At 43.7% G+C, this 17,402-nt stretch overlaps 1 protein-coding gene across 1 annotated transcript in view; it reads left to right on the forward strand.

The window, feature by feature from the left end:
* The window catches only part of Tnr (tenascin R), a 407,740-nt gene that overhangs the window by 17,085 nt on the left and 373,253 nt on the right, over window positions 1-17,402 (forward strand). The window lies entirely within an intron of this gene.

Raw genomic sequence — 17,402 nt, forward strand, 5'->3', positions numbered from 1 at the left:
GATTTTTAAAAAGAGTCTAGACTGTCAATTCGGTGCTCATTCTGTCACAGCATGCTAGGTGATCTCTGCCTTTTGAATGGTTCATTAATTATGAGTTACAGAGCCCTTTGCCTTAGTAGAGACATCATAGAGTTTACACAAGGTACATCTTACTCTCAACAATGTGCTCTGATTCTTATTTAGTCATATGGAATTTAGTAGATGGGGGTATTTGGATTGAATTTTCTTTTATATTAGGATTTAGGCATAGACTGGGGAATCTCTCCAATCAAATATTTAACCTAGAAAAGATTAATCACTGTACTACTTACTGTAGTGGTTTGAGTGAAAATGTCCCCCCTCCCCTTAGGCTCAGATATTTGAATCCTTGGTCTCTAGTTGATGATGCTATTTGGAGAAGTTTGGTTTTGCTGGAGGAAGGATATCACTGGAGGGTGGTCTTTGAGATTTAAAAAGTCTCACCTACTCCCAGTTTACTCTCTCTGCTTCATGCCTGTGGTGAAAGATATGAGCTCCCAACTTCCTGCTCTGGAGGGCAGGCGTGCCTGAGGCTTGCTGCTATGCTTTTCCACCATGTTGGACTCTCATCCCTCTGCCATCACAACCCAAACAAACCCTGTCTTCTGCAAGTCGTCTTGGTCATGGTGCTTTATCAAGGTAATAGAAAAGTAACGAATACATTTAATTTTCTTGTTGCTGTAACAAAATACCCAACAAAAGTAATTTTAGGAGGGCTTATTTCAGCTTACAGTTTGAGAGTATGGTCTAGCATGTTGGGAAGGTGTGGCAATAGGAGTATGAGTCCACTGGTCACATTGCACCCATAGTTAGGAAGCAGAGAGAGATAAATGTTGGTGCTCAGCTTGACTTCTCCTTTTATTTTGTTCAGGACTCCATCTCATGGGATGGCCCACATTTAGGATGGGTCTTCCCACCTCCATTAGCCCAACCTAGAAATTTCCTCACAGACTTGCCCAAGGATTTGGCTCCTAGATTATTTTAGATTCTGTTAAAGTTGACAATCAACATTAGCCATCAGCATCAGCAACAACTTGGACATCATTCTACATCCAGAAAGTCCTCCATTTATACAGACACTCTTCATCCTCTGGCCTCTTGCAAGCCTATACCATATAGATCTTCAGTCAAGACTAGTTGGTAGTTGTTACTTTGGTCTTTTATTCTTGTTTGGGAAATCTTTGAGATGCTCTTGATGAGTGTTTTAGCATACTCAAATAGCACTAATAGCTTTATGTGGTTTTCTTTGATCATGCTTATTATCATTTAAATAATCCATTTTCTGCTTCATTTATTTGCTTATTTCATGAAGGAAGTGTTGGAATCCTCAGGGTGGCTCTGAAACACTATGAATTCCTTGTCCTCGTTGTGTGTTTTTAAAATGTATTTTTCAGTTTCCTCCTATGACTCTACTTTCATTTCCATGACATACCCTTGAATGTGAAAATCTAAGTCAGACTCTGAATCCTTAAGAGAAACCTAAGTCCCAGGCGCTATCCTAGGTTCTGAATTTCCTACAGAGACAAAATCTCTCAGCTCACAAAACAAACATTGTCCCAAAGCTATGCCACACATCTATCACCAAACTTTCTTGATTTTTACCTTTTCAGTTCTCTCATATTTGTGTGTCTCTCCATCTCTAACTCTCTGGCATGTTATTCAGACTGGCTTTATTCTTCTCCATTATTATGGATTATATTTAATCTTTATGCTGTATTTATGTGTCATATGTTACTATATAAAAGTTTGAGGTTATAAAGAAAAACTTACAAGGGTCTATGAACATATGTAGTACAGGCACCTGGCTGGGTATGGGGTGCCTTCTCTTCTTACTCTTTCTCCTCCATCTCCTCTTCTTTCTTCTTTCTAATTTCAGTCCTTCATTTTTCTAGAATGCTTAGTTTGTTATTGTTATCAATGGAGAAACAGATGCCATTTGAACTCTTGTGGATTGTAGTCATAATAGACATTGCAAAATGCTTATTTAGAGTATAAACTCAAGGGTACTGGAAGTCATATTTCTCTAGAATTCTAATGTTTCATTTTAGGTGTGCTGTGAGTGCCACTGTGGGGATTTGAGGCTAAGAAGAACAAAGTTTTTGATGGCTTTACAATGCTGTTGTTAGACTTGCTTGTGTAGCTAGAAGGCACTAGCTGGATATTCTCATCAGGAGGCTATGGAGTCTAAGATCAAGTTGCCAGCAGATTTGGTGACCGGTGAGGGCTTGTGTTTGGTTTTATACATATCATCTTCTCTTGTGTCCTCATGTGATGGAAAGGGGGGCTGTTCCCTTGTTCTAGTCCATTCTCTATGTTTTTAGTGAAGACCACTTCAGTATGGTTATCTGAGCTTGTCACCCTCCTTCTTATACCCTTTAATCACTTTCAATTGACCTTATAATCCAAACAAAAATCCTTACAGTGGTTTCCCTAGCCTTTCACGCTTTAGCCCCTCCCCTCTGTTCTGCAACAGTATTGGGCTGGGTGTCCCGCAGCTCCCAAGCATCTGTTTGGTCCTATGTTCTTTCCTTGTGGTTTCCCCCTTCCTCCGTGTCCTCTCTCCATTCCCTCCTCTCTCTGCCTAAGTCATCTGCATGTGCAGGTCTCAGCTTGGATGCCTCTTTTTCCAGGAAGTCATTCCTTTGGCTTCCCTGCCTTAGTCAGGTTCTTGTGCTACATATGTTCATAGAACCTTCTTAGGTTTTCCTTATAATCTCAAATATTTCCATTCTAACATGTGATATACAAAGGCAGCATAAACATTAAATGTAATTCATAATAATAAAGCAGGCTTCCTGTAACTACCCTCCAGGTCAAGCAATTTGATACCAATAAGCCTCAGTGACACCCCTGGGTTCCTCTTCTGACTTCAGGCTCCTCCATTTCCACAGACAACAGCCTTCCTGACTTCACTGATATGAATTTCCTTACTTTTGAGGGTTTAGTATGTGTTAGCTTAGAAACACATATAATTTATACACATATTTTATATTCATATACATACATTTTATATACATGTATATGTCAATTTATCAAATTTTATCAGAATACAAAAAATATCAAATTTCATATACATGCCAAATTTATGTGTTTTAAAAGTTTATAAATACATATATCAATAATATATAACACTCCTTGTTTGATATACATGCTTCCATTGATTGAAAAAGGCTCATTCCTCTTTTGCTCACTGTTATATCCCCATGGTCTTGCCTATCCCTAGAGCATTTCAACTCTACAATAGCTATTTGGAGACTAAATGAAGAGAAAGGACATCCATGTTGACTCTAGATAAAGGCTAGGCTATTATGAGAGTCCTACTGTGAAACCCTTTCAAGAAGATGCTGTAAACAGGGCATTGAGGTATCTGTTGCACAGGAGAAACATGTTCAGAATCACCTGCCACTTTCTTCCTGACAACTTTAAATAAGAAAGGTGACTGAAAGAGCTATGAGGAAGTGATTATGTCTGTCTACCTATTTGTGCATCTATCTATTTATGTATCTAACCACTCATTTATTTATCTATCTGTCCAGTCAACTGTGTAATATTATCCAAACACACATCTACCGAAGCAGACTAGAAAAATAGAGCGCATAAAAGAACGGGCTGAGGGAAATGGTAACTGTCTCATAAGCAGGCATAAGTATTGGCCTCTATTCGTGACCTACAGGAATAAACCCTGTCCCTGTCAGCAACCCAGACAAGGAGCTGGTGAGAAAATAAACTGTGTCTCGGGAATTAGATTCATGAGGGAGAAAAAAACTGTGGCAGAATCATGGAAACACATGAATTATTCACAATTCAAACCAGGAAAGGGGAAGGAGGAGGAGGGGGAATGACCAGGAAATGAACAAGAAAATAAAGCTCTCCCGGGCCAGGAAGGGGCCAACGTAGCAGAGGTGGCAGAGGGAGCGGCCTCACGGGGAACTAAACCAGACTGGCGGAGGTGGAAAGGCCAGCCAGTCACATGAACAGCGAACGGAAAATACCTGGTGGAGAGGGTGGCTTGCGTGTAAGATGAGGTGTACCCCTAAGTCAGGAAGCTGGTTACAGCTGGAGTAAGCCGCTGGACAGCTTATGATTGAGTTTAAAAATAAACCCCAGTGCCAAGCTCACTGCTGCCCTGTGACTGCAAGAGAGGAAAACCACATCTGCTGGGCTGGCAGTCTGGTGTGTGGGGGTGAGCACACAGGACTGATGAAATCGGGCATGGCCTAGAGAGGGAGGGCAGGAGGAGGTCACCCTTTGTAACATGATGAACTTTGCCCTGGTTGTGTTTGGGTATATGAAGAGTGAGTTTGAGGGAAGCGGGGGTGGGGTTGGGGTGGGGGGGTGGGGGGGGAGTTATTTCCTGTGTCAACATCAGCGAGAGACTTGGGCTATGCTAAAATGAAAGGGATTCCCTTATGAGGACAACGTGCTGAGGAGGTTGAAACTGGAGACCAGGAACTGCTCAGTGCAGGAACCAATGGAGGGAGACAGCCAAGGCGCCTTCCAGAACAGGACTACAGCTAATGTCCTTCAGGGAAATCAGCTTGGAGTTAGCCAGGTAGAGTGTGAGCTTATCTGTCCAGTTTAAAATGGGTGGAGCAAACAGCAACATGCTTTTGGCTCCCCACAAGGACCCGGAATTGCTTCTTCAAGATTTACTGGGCCCCAGTCTTGACCCCCAAGAGAGGGAGATGGAGGAAGCTGGGAAGGACAAAAGCAAGTTATTTCAAATGCTAGAAGAGCTGTGGAACCTCTGGAATGGGGAACTGAGTTGGAGACTAGACTGCTTCCCTGGATCGTCTGGAAAAATTTCTCTGAGGATGGCTTTTTGTTTTGTGGCTTTTGTTCTGTTTTTGAAATAGTTTCATTCGTTCGTTACCCTGGCCTGGCCTTGAATTCACAGCATCCCCCCTGCCAGCCTCTTAAGTGCTGGTACCATATGCTCGGGCTGCTACACCTTGCTCAGGAGGTATCCTTTGAGTAGAGCTCTGAAGGATGATGAGGAGCCAGCCATATGCTGGGGAAGTATGGAGCACAGAGGTCAGTGCGATACAGGGCTGTGAAGAAAAACATGAACCAGAAAGGATTTTAAATCTAGGTCTGCCCTTGTCCAGGCTTAATCTGTGGAATGGGAAGGTTAAATAAGGTGATGGTTAGGACCTGTTCACTGTGACATAGAGTCTCAGCCCTCTGGGGAAAGGCTGGATTTGAGCTACAATCTGAAGAGAAATCCCCAAATACCAGTGAAGTCACCGAGACCAGTAGGTAGGGTATGTGGCCTCCTCACGTTGTTCTCACACGTGGAGAGTGGGTGTTGTCTGACCTCTGCTCTTTATGCCCCTACTGCATATGAGAGAGTGAGTGAACCCCACCTCACGGGGCTTTAAGACCTCACCAAATCCCAACTACTTCTATACACCCAAATAGTCATATTTGGGTTACTTTTTTACTGCATAAATTTGTGGAGAGTTGGGGCATGCAGTTCACAAGAACAGGCAAAGACATGAGTGAGAAAGTGCTAGAAACATTCCGAATCTCCCTCTCTGGGCAGGAATGTGCTGCCCAGTGGGACAGTCCGGGAAAAGCAGTAAGGAAATCATCTGCCAGGTGAGAGAATATGTAGGAGGAAAAGGCCCTTGACTGCTACAGGTTCTTCAAGAAGTAGGTTCAGGGCTTGGAGAGGGCTACTAAAAGGCAGTTAGGGGGAAAATTAATAGGGAAACTGTAAAGAATTTGGTCCAGCTCCCAAAGGGCCTAGTCAGGGATGCTCATTTTGACCATCCTTGCTGCAGTCCTGTAGCTATCCACATGAGCAGGTATGAGACAGACAAACAAGCAAGAATAACAGCAAAGTGAATGAATGACCTTTGGAATTCTCCTTCACCCAGGCCTGCTCTGTGTCCTGTTCGTCAACATACTGCATCCTCATATTGCTTGCCTTGCGTTAATGGGAATCTAAGGGAGATGAAAAAATGCCTGAAGCCTCACAGCCTCATGTGGTTGAGACTCTAGTCACTATAGGGTGTTACCTGAGACTGTGACCTCCCTGCCCTGTATACCATCCAAAGGACATGCTTCATGGATGGAGTGCTGAGGGCTCTGCGAAGTAATAGTCTGGGCTTCATAGACCAATCAGAGTTGTCACTGAAAGTCATAAGATACACAGTCATAAGATGAGCCCAAGTGGGCATAGCCAATCTTTCTGGGACTTGGTGACCTAGACAGGAGGGCCATGTCCTCTCTATAACCTCTCCTGTGGACCAGTGCATTTTCCTCAGCCAAGCCTATGATGGGAGCCAGAGAAAATAGAGACATGGAAAGGGAAGAGAGAGGGGAGAGGAAAGGGGCGCGGAAGCATTAGGGAAATGAAGCTGCATAAGGGCCTTCCTGGGTCTCTGGTAATGGTGCATGCCATAGGCAATGAAGGAGGAAGAAGCAGATGTCTCTACTTAGAGTTCAGAGGAGCAACGACCTTGTCCAGCTTCTAAGATGGAGATGGAATTGTATATCACAGACTGTGTTATGTGTGTGACCATCCCTCTCGAAGACCACTGAACAGAGCCAAGAGACTTGTGTCTATGTTGGTCATGAACCTGGATACCCTCACACAAATTATGTAATATCCCCTAAGTTGTGTAGATACAGTGGCCATGTGACAGCTCTCTGAGACCCTTCCAACTTTCACTGTATCCTGGGTTTGACCCTCATACTACCAGAGTCTCAAGTCATCAGTTTATTTAGGATTTAATATGTGTTTTAATTGATTCATAAGGAGAGCATGAGAGTCCGTGTGACTTTATCATGCTCCCCAGTGAACCCATCCTTTAGTCTTCCCTATTTTGAAGCTCTGGCCAAGTGACACATTGTGGCTTCTGTCTGATCACCTCTTGCTTTTGTTGGATTACAACAGTGGTCACCTCATGCCCCAGTCCAGATTTCCAGGTCCTCTACTTCACAGTAGACCCTGTCTCCTTCCTCTGGTTTATGGAGGTGGGCAAGATATGTTTTAAATACCTAGCACTCTTCATGGTGTGAGTACAGGGAGCCAGTTTAAAGGACTCTTTGTAAGTTGCTTTGAGATATTATTCATCTATACACACAATGAGTATTTAAATAAGAGCAAAGACAGAAACAGGCAGTCTGAACCAAGCTTGGCTAGGGTGTCTAGGGAGGGTATGTCACACTCTGCAAGCTGCTTGGTAGTTACCTTCCACTCCTCATGACATTTTGTTTGACCCCTAATGCTGGCCTTCTGCAGCACTGACTTTGCTGCTGCAAGGTTTCACCCACCTCTTGCAAAATAAATTTCATTGGCTTACTTGCTATTGTAGTGGGAGGGACAAGCTGCAACAAGCTGACAGTGGAAATGTATGGCACACACAGAGTGGAACACTTTCCTGTATGTTATAGACAGATGTAAGCCATGATCTCTTTCAGCTTAGGCCTTTATGTAGGGTGCTATTTATGAATTGTGTTCTGCAGAAACTGGCTTTTCTGGTGGTGTGGGTACCCATAGGTTGTACACACATGCCTTTCTCTGTATGTACACGGATATGTGTTTGTGCATTTGTATATAGGCGCAAGTGCTAATCCATGAGTCCTGCATACATAGAAAAACAGTGGCATCTATGTCTTTGGTTTTGACATGTGACAAAAAGACCATGATTTAAATGCAATGCTAAGGACCAGTGACAAAGGTATTTAGGAAAGCAGATATCTTTGTACCTGATTACTATAAGAGCTACAGGGTCTATGACCCTTGATGTCATTCCTTAGCACATTTGATTTTCTAATATGGGATCATTTTCCAGAGCAGAAAAAAGTCTGTAACAAAACCCAAGTATATTTATTCCTTTATCCAATACCCAGTCAGTAAGTACTTAATTTGTCTAAGTCACTGTTAAGCAACACATCAGACAAAAATTCTTATTAGTCTATAGTAATGATTATTAGTATTTTTATGAAAGAGATAGCAATCATGATTCCCATTCTACAGAACAGGAAATTGAGATTTTTAAATAACCACTTGATATCTTACAGCCATGGTTTTATTTGTGGGGTGTCAGGATGAAAACCATAGACCCTACAACTCAAAGTTTGATGTTCCAAGAAATAGTTTAGTATTTTAAGGACGTGGTGTTTAAATTGGATGTGACAAGACCACAGACCTTGGAACAAAGAAGAACCAAACACGTACTATGAGATATGTATGAGTAAAGGCTATCAGAATTCTGGGGATCCAGAAATTTCTATAGACAGTGACATTTGGACTCAGCTTGGGAGAGTGGGAGGATTTTCACTGATGGAAAGAGGAGGCAGTTATCTTAGGCCGTGGAAGGAGGGGGAGGACACAATAAACAGTCAGCCTTGGCTTGAATAGTGGTCCTCAGGCTGACAATGTAGCAATACCTGAGCTGCCTTGAAAAAGATGAAAGCTTATGAGCTCTGCATTCAGTTTTTCTGGTTTAGCTGGTTCTAGACATTGATCTTATCATTGACACTTTATAAGCGGCTCCCTAAGTGATTCTGTTATATAGCTTGAGTTGAGACCAATTGGCAGAGGGAAAAGACTGGGACAGGAGGACAAAAGGATAGTGGTCCCATGGTAGCTAGCACAAGCAGGAGCTGGATAAAGCTGCTGATAATGAGGAAAGGAAGGATGGAATGGCTTAAAGTTCCTTGAAAGGCAGTGTCCACAGCAGTGAGTATCTGTTGAATATTCAAGCTATCATGACTAAGGGTTTGAGCCTGGGTACTGCCCATAAGAATGGGTTATAGCTATATGGTACCATCCTGCATAAATCCCCAGCAAGTCATCTGAGTTAAAATCTTGGGTATGGAATAGGTAAGGGAGATTCTGAATACTCTTCTCTGTAGATGTGGGAGTTGAGGTGACAAGATTCATACTCAGAGACAGAGGAGGAAGAGAAAGTGAGGGATTCAGACAGTAGTGCCCATGTTTAGGAGGCAGAAGGACAAAGAGAAGCTTAGAAACTATTTATAATGGACAGTCTTTTCATTTGCATGAGCCAAGGCCAATGTCTGGAGGGGCGGGTTGTGGGCAACAGAGTCATTTTTCATGGGTCTAGCTGCCAGCAACTCGAACATTGATCAGCTGAGTCAATAGCTTCGTGCTCAGACAAGTAGCTCTGGCTGATATGTGAGGAGAAAGTGGGGCAGATACAGCCTAGTTCTCCCTAACCAGAAACAGCCAGCTCAGGCTTCTTGCAGAAAAATCAAGCTGGTTTTGCCACTCCCTTGAATGGGGAATGAATCTCTAACACACACAGGTTATGGAGCCAACCATCACAATGAAGTCCTTTATTTTAAACCATTCCCAAGATGAGTCTTTCTTGCTGGAGAAAAATTCCACAAGCATTATTTTAAGAGCATCTCATCATAGTATTTATTGTGATTGCCTGATGTTATGTCATTGGACCAAATTAGCTTTTGCAGGACCCTGAAAATTTCCCAGAGACCCATTCTTTGAGGGTTCTAGAAGCTGAGGAGGGCAGTGATGAAGAGGAGCTGAACTTTAACAGTACTATGAGGTTGGGAATAGGGGTTGTATCTAGGCAGATGGTTGGGTTCATTTTAGAGGACAGAATAGCAAGGTCCATTGTTGATGACTAATCTTCAGCCCCTTAGTTTTCCTGCCTTTGGAAGAAACTGCAGAGTAGAGAGAAAAGAATAGTGATGCCATGGAGAAAGTACTTTAGTACTGATAAGCACCCTCATACCAAAATTGAAAGACCTCCAAGAAACCTTTCTGGGTGGCATGGATATTGACCAGCCATGGAATTGGGATGGAACACAGTTTCTATGTCCTATCAGTCCCAGTGAAGTAAAGGACAAGATGCATTTTAAAGCAGTGCTTCTTATGGTTAGTGTGGGGGTTGTGTTAAATGCAGCATCCGGTTTAGTACCTGTGTCGCTATCTGCATCCCACAGGATGCTGGAGATGCCCAGTCTTGAGAGTAGGCTTTGTGCAGCAAGGTGCCTGAATCAAGAGCTAGGGAGAGAGCTGATGGAATGGCTTTGTGCCCTTCCAATGCCCCCACTAGTTCTGTTTTGAGAACCTTTTGGGGACTACCTCCTTCATCTTTTGACTAGGGAATGGGGATCAGGGGGCGGGTCACAGGAAGGTGGGCAGATAGTCTCACAAGGCTCTCCGAAGCCTGAACCAGAGTCACTCTCATCTTCTTGCACATTGCCCAGTGCCTAGCTGTGTCTGCTTATTGGGTCCCGAGGCTCTTGGCTCAGGCAGAGTAATTACAGTTGAGGCCCTGATGAATTGGGGGCCAGTAATTAAAGCGCCTATTGATTTTCTACTTAGGAGTTCCCTGTAGCTGGAAACAAAAGGGGGGAGGGGAGTGAGAGAAACAATCTGAGGAAGGTATTTCAAAATGGGGGATGGTTCAGTATGCATTAGCTGGATCTGGCAGTCACGGAAGGGGGTACTGGGGGGGTGACCATTTATCATGGGCCCATCTCTCTGGAATCTGAGAATTGATCGGCTAATCAATATGTTTCTAGGGCATGGTGCCAGCTGGAGTGGGGGGAAGGAGGTCCGTCTTCTGCAGAGGGTTCACCCTGAGAGCTCCAAACCATGAATCTGTCTTGTTTTGCTGCTTCATTTAGCTTATTTTAATTGTGTATTGAAGCAATTGCCTCGTTTATATCATCTGCCTTCATCAGGCCACATGGGCTTTTCCTGCTCTTGAAATTGAGCTTCTGGGGCCAGGCACCCCCGAAAGTGTGGGCATGCTGGGAAGGAGAAGGTTGTAGAAGGAGAGGCATTGGGAAGGAGCAGAGGGCGCTGGGAGGGAAAAGCTCAGGGAGAGCGGGGCGGGTGGGGGGGGTGGGGGGGGGGCTTTGAAGGTTGGTCAGCTTGGGGGTGGGGACAGAAGGCATCTTTAGAGAAGAAAGTGTAGGAAAGAGACGATGCTCTGGATGTGGAGAGAGACCAGAAAGCGACAGGAAGAACAGAGACAGGGACTGAGAGAGGAGCAGAAACTACAAGAGAGAAGGAAACGGGTGAAGGAGGAAGGAGGCTTGGGGGAAACGGCATATTTAAGTTTTAAAAATTGCTTAAGTTATTTTGGTGCATTTAACTCTTAATTCTTCTTTCTTTCACTGAGCTAATGGGAAGTGTGAAAGAAAAGCTGATGAGAAGAGAGCCTAGCCGGCAATTTTATTTTCGTCCGCTTTGGAGCCGGTTTCGTGCTCTTCCTTAGCTCACGCTGGGTCACTTGATCAGAGATGAATTCTTTTGTTTCTGACTGAAATGCCAGCATTCTGTTCCTCCCCTCAGCCTTCTCCTTCGCCTGCCTGTTTTCAGGGCTGCAGCTGGTTTGGCTGCCTAATGATGAGGAAGTTAGATTAGGATCTGGGTTTGATAATGACTGAAGCTGGGCAAAAGGAAGCGTTTTAGTGTAATGCGTGTCCAAACACAATTACCCATTATCCTAGTCAGGGCAGACAATGGGAGTGGTAGGGAGAAGCGAGTGGCGGAGAAGTAAGTGGGCTGTTACTTGTTGTAAGTTGGAATAAAAAGAAATTCCATAGAAATCCTGAATGGATTTATTCAGCATATTCAACCCAAGTGCACAATGTGCTTGCATCCAAAAAAAAAAAAAAAAAAAAAAAAGTCTGCATGTACACAGAGTAAATGGTGCAAAAGGGGCCTGAAGAAAGAGTGCAGTTTATTGTGTTAAGTAGCTGCTGGGCATAGACAGCTGCCAGGGGCCTTGCACACGGGATAGGAAGATCCTGTCCTTACAGAGCTAAGGGACAGCAGGGTGTGATTCTCCTATATACAGGGCTTACCTGGTTTGGGTCTAAAGGAGTGTTTTCCTGCAAGCAAAGTTAGGTTCCTAACATCACTGGATAGGCCTTCCTCCATCCACCCCAGCTTCTTACTTGGCATCCTCCCTCATTGCTATCCTAGCTTCCCACTGTGTACCACCACGCTGGCCATTTTCCTGTGCCTCCCGCATTGGTTTTTGGTACTACCCTTGAGTCAGTTCTCTGACAGGAAGCTCACACACAGAGCAGGTGTTCCTTCAAGGCCCCCAATTCCACAGTCCCCAAGCCGCCTACTACCTGGCAACTCTTGTTTCCTGTTTTCAGCTTCCTGATTGTGTTGCTGTAGTGTGAGCTCACTCTACAGTGTCTGTTGCCAAGACTCTCGACTTACCGCACTGGTCATCTCGCTGGCCTCACACCATCCTCATTCCTGTTCTGACTGCGGGGCTGGCTCCACTGTAGTCTATCCACACACGTTTGACAATGGGACTCTCAAATTTTAGTGGCTCTCCACTGCCACAGGACCAGGTGCTCTCCAGATGTGCGAGCTTGGTGGTTTCCTCCACCTAAGAGCGCTCATCAGAGACTGCAGTGGCTGCTTTGTGGGGTTGTTATGAGCAGTGTCTGGCATGTAGACCCTGTAAAAAGTGGGTGAGGGTGTTGATGGCAAGAGGCGGAGGAGTTGGCTACATTGTTATTATCACAGAGGAAAGTCTTTATGATTCTGACCAGAATTTACATCTCTGGCTTGCACTTTTCTCTAGAACTCCAGTTTCACACATATACCTGTCACACAGCATTTTCTCCTGCATGGTGAATAGTCATCATAAATTCAACAAGTTCAGAACTGACCTCTTTATATTCAATCTCCCCAACATGTCCGCTCAGTTTTTCCAACAAAATGAATAAATGTCCCTTTTAGTGTGGAGTCTCTAACACCTCGACCGCTCTCATTCTTCCACGGATTCTACATCAAATTTACCCACAAATCCTGCTTTTTGTATCTGCAAAGTTTCCCCAGAACTCAGTCAAGTCTTCTCGCTAGCTCTCTGGCATCTACTGCTCCCTCGGCCCCGCCACTGTCACCTGCCAGAGTCTCTGCAATAGCCTTTGTCCCACCCCTTGTATCTGCTCTGATCTCTTTAGGAGTCATCATCTTCTCAACAGCCAGAGGCTGACTTTTACAACAGAAGTGATATCTCTCCAGTACTTTACAACTCCTTATCCTACCATATCCTACCCTTAAGACTCTTCTTTCATGTCTCTCACTGCCTTCTCTGTCACTCTAACTGCTGTAGACACACTGTCTTCCTTCTTGGTCAGATTTAGCAAGCATCTGGCTGAGATGCATGCCCTGGCTGTGCTCAGTGCTAAAACACTCTTCCAAGCTGGCCAATGCATCATCCCTCACTTCAGTCAAGTTTTTGATAAAATGATGCCTTTTTAGTATTATAGTCCCTTCTTTATCCATGGTTTCATTTCCCAGAGGTTTTACAACTTCAGTTACCCATGGTCAATTGTGGTTCAGAAGACTAACTGGAATCATTTCTAAGCTTTTTAACTACAAGGCATCCTAAGTGGTGCAATCCAATCTTGCACCATTCCATTCTTTCCTATCATGTGAACCATACCTTTGTCTAATGAATCCACAATGTATATGCTACTTACCCATCCACCACTTAGTAGCCACTTTGATTATCGGATCATCTGTCATAGATCACAATGCTCAAGATAACCCTTACTTTACTTACTAATGGCACCCAGATGCAAAAGTAGTGGTGTGGATAGTATTATGACAATATACTTTTGTAATTGACCGTTTTGCTATGAGTTATTGTTAATATCTAACTGTGTTTATATTATGAATTAAATGTCATCACAGCTAAGTCTGCATAAGAGAAAAACAAGGTTTTGATATTCTCTGCAGTTTCACGTATCCATTCAAGGTCTTGAAATATGTCCTCCACAAATAAGAGGAGACAACTGTAAAGGCTATAGCCTGTATCTCAGAGTTTCTTCGTAAAATAGACATTTTATCAAATTGCAACCCACAGCCTACTTAACACATAATCTTGGCTCTGTATTTTTTATGTGGCACTTGCTCATTATGATAGAGTGCATGAGTGATGTGTTGAGTATGCTTTCCCCTGTCTCCTGACTCTGGTTCACATTGATTGTTCCTTTTCCTATGGCTTTGTCTGTTGTCTAGAATGGTACTGAGGATGTAGTAGATGGCAACATTCCTGTCAGGCAAGTCTTCTGACATTCATACTACCTGTCAGCCCTGTGTTCTAACCATAGAAGCTCTCTTTATGTGCACTGGGACATTTGTTTCAATGTTGTAGTTCTTGAGGGACTATAAGTTGCATTTCTCCTCAAGGGAGAATTTTCTCCTCACAGTGCCAGACGAATATTTTGTGTGTGTGTGTGTGTGTGTGTGTGTGTGTGTGTGCATGCATGCGTGAGTGCATGTGTGTGTGTGTGTGTGTGTGTGTCTTATTGGCTACCAATAACTTGAACAATTAAAGATACAAGTAGAGTTTCCTTCCATAAAGTTCTTCCAAAATGAACCAAGGCTTCATTTGTCTAGAATGGATGGTTATCAGCTGACATGCTTATTAAGATCTTCAAGGTGTCTCATTTGACATCTTCCCAACTCAATGGTTCACTTGCCTTTTGGCATCAAAGCAATGGAGGTCACTGAGTGAAGGAAAGTAGTATCCCAGAGGAGGAATCTGTCTCTAAAGGCAGAGCCACACCTTTCATTCTGAACATTTGAGTCTTCTTAGCATCCTCCACAGGTCATAAGACATGAAAGTGTGGAAGAGGAAGTTAAATGACTTAAGCCAAGGTCACATGTGTTACCTTCCAAGGAGAGCAGAATAGAGGACAGTAGCCATGGCATTGTCTGTGGTGGTGTGGGGGTTAGCTCCGGGTGGAGTGACAGTGCTTCATTAGACAGAAAATAGGATGACAGTGAAAGTTTTTAGAGGAAGCAAAAGAGAAAAGAATCAAGCTTTAAGAAAATGAGTGTGGCAATTACTGGAAATGCAAACAGAAATCAGAAAGTAAAACTCATAAGACCAGTTCATCCCTACCCTTGCTTTTCCACCCTCGCTATTCACTCAAGAAACCCCACCCACAAGCCGGGCGGTGGTGGTGCACGCCTTTAATCCCAGCACCTGGGAGGCAGAGGCAGGCGGATCTCTGTGAGTTCGAGGCCAGCCTGGTCTCCAACTCGAGTTCCAGGAAAGGCGCAAAGTTACACAGAGAAACCCTGTCTCGAAAAACCAAAAAAAAAAAAAAAAAAAAGAAACCCCACCCACTATGCTTTATGTACCTATAACATCCATTTATTTCTCTCTCTTCTGCCCTAAGTTAAGGCAGATCTGCCTTAACTCCCTTTCTTCCTAGACAGTGACAGAAGCCTCCTACATGGTCATCTGGTTCAAATCTTATAATTCTCTAGTCAATTCACTGTATCATTGTATAATTTATTCATTAAAAAAACTTCCTCTCTCTCTCTCTCTGTGTGTGTGTGTGTGTGTGTGTGTACATATGTACAGGGCAGAGGACAACCACATGTGTTAGTCTTCACCTTCTTCTGTGTTTGAGGCAGAGTCTCTTGTTTCTTGCTGGACCTCCAGCTTCTAGGGCAATTCCCATCTCTGCCCCATCTCACCATGGGCACATTGGGACTACAGATGCATGCTGCCCCATCTCACCATGGGCACACTGGGACTACAGATGCATGCTGTGTCATCTCACCATAGGCACACTGGGACTACAGATGAATGCTGCCCCATCTCACCATGAGCACACTGGGACTACGGATGCATGCTTCTGTGTCCAGCTTCTACATGGGTTCTGTGGATCCAAAGTCGGGTACTCATATTTTAATGACAAGCTCTGTACCCACTGAGGCACTTCCCCAGCCTTAAACTACTCATTTTTTTTAAAACAAAATTGCAGTATCTGAAAAGTACAAGCTTCATTGTACATTTTCCCCATGAAAACCTACCCATAGATTCTTACTCTCTGGGCAGTAATCTGCAAAATCCTTGCTATCCCTCTGCAGCTCTACCATGCAGTCTCAACCTCCATGCATCTTGATGTCCCTCTACACTAGAGTGAGTTGCTCAGGCATTGGTGTCACCTAATAGCCCTTCAACATTCTGATGTAAGCGCCATGTGTGATTACCAAGCAGAATGTTTGGGACATGGAAAGGGCTAAGATGTGTTGAGTGGAGCAGTGATTGGTAGGATGAAAGGTGTCAAGAATGCCAAGAGAACTGAACAGAAGCCACGGGAACTGGCATGAGAAATAAAAGACTGATGTCATGGGCATGGCACAGTGACTAGCAGTGAAAAGAGATGGCATGGAGTGAGCAGGACTTTGATTACGACATGTTAAGAGAATGCGCTGAGGAATGTGCCTGCTTAAGATGAAGAGCCAAATCTTTCAACAGCAACCTTTGCTGGCAAATTTATTTATTCCTATCAAAAAAATGTGTTTGCCTTTCTTTAGAAATTGTGTGAAGCAACTATCTTCAGGAATTTAACTAATTAATAAATGGGGGATTTTTATAGGCGCTTAGGGACTTTTATAATCTATGCTTGAAGCCAAAGTAAAGAATGCTTTAGACAGATTTTGAATAAATTTTGGATATCTGTTTTTGTATGTATGTTTTTTTTTTAATTTTTAATGTGCGTGCGTGCGTGCGTGCGTGCGTGTGTGTGTGTGTGTGTGTGTGTGTGTGTGTGTGTGTGTGTGTTTCAGATCCCAACTTTCCAGAGCCAGTTCTGACTCCCCCTCCCCATATTGAGGCAATGTCTCGCATGTCTGCTGCCTCATTCCAGGTGAGCTGACTCAAGAGCTTACAGTTGATCCTCTTGTCTCCAGTTCTCATCTTGCTGTAGGAAGTCTGGGGTGCATACCATCACATCTAGCTTTTCACATGATTTCTGGGGACGGAAGTCAGAGTGTCAGGTTAGTGGGGCAAGTGCTTTTATCTTCTAAGCCACCTCCCTGACCCCAAATTTTGAAATAAATTCTATGAGGGGTGTGTGTGTGTGTGTGTGTGTGTGTGTGTGTGTGTGTGTGTGTGTGTAGGCAAGGGAAGTGTCCTGCTATGGGTGTGCTGCAAAAAAGGGAGCATGGAATAGGAAAAGGACCTGTTTTCTACCAGCCAGCTAACACTTGCCACATGAACAGCATGGAGTTCTTATGAGGATCATATGAGTTAACATGCTTGGAAAACCTTACAGCCCAGTGTTAACACATGATACACACTCTCTTTTGGTTACATGAAATATGAACACCAAACTGTGTAGGGAAACATGAAGTGATTAGAATATACCTTACAAGTTGTTTATGGAAATTAATTCAGGATCTTTCGTGCTTAAAAAAACCCCAATTTGCATATGACTTCTAAAAATTAAGAACAGAACAACAGTGAAAAAACCCAGTTAATTAAAGTTCTAGTTCACCCACAATTTTCATTACTTCATGACAAGTAATGGAGTTGTTAGGGGAAGGGTGTCTGGGTTGGGTCATTATTCTCTTCTCCTCCACCCAGCCA

Source organism: Peromyscus maniculatus, chromosome 11 (genome assembly GCF_049852395.1).
Source record: "Peromyscus maniculatus bairdii isolate BWxNUB_F1_BW_parent chromosome 11, HU_Pman_BW_mat_3.1, whole genome shotgun sequence".
NCBI classification, from domain to species: Eukaryota; Metazoa; Chordata; class Mammalia; order Rodentia; family Cricetidae; genus Peromyscus; species Peromyscus maniculatus.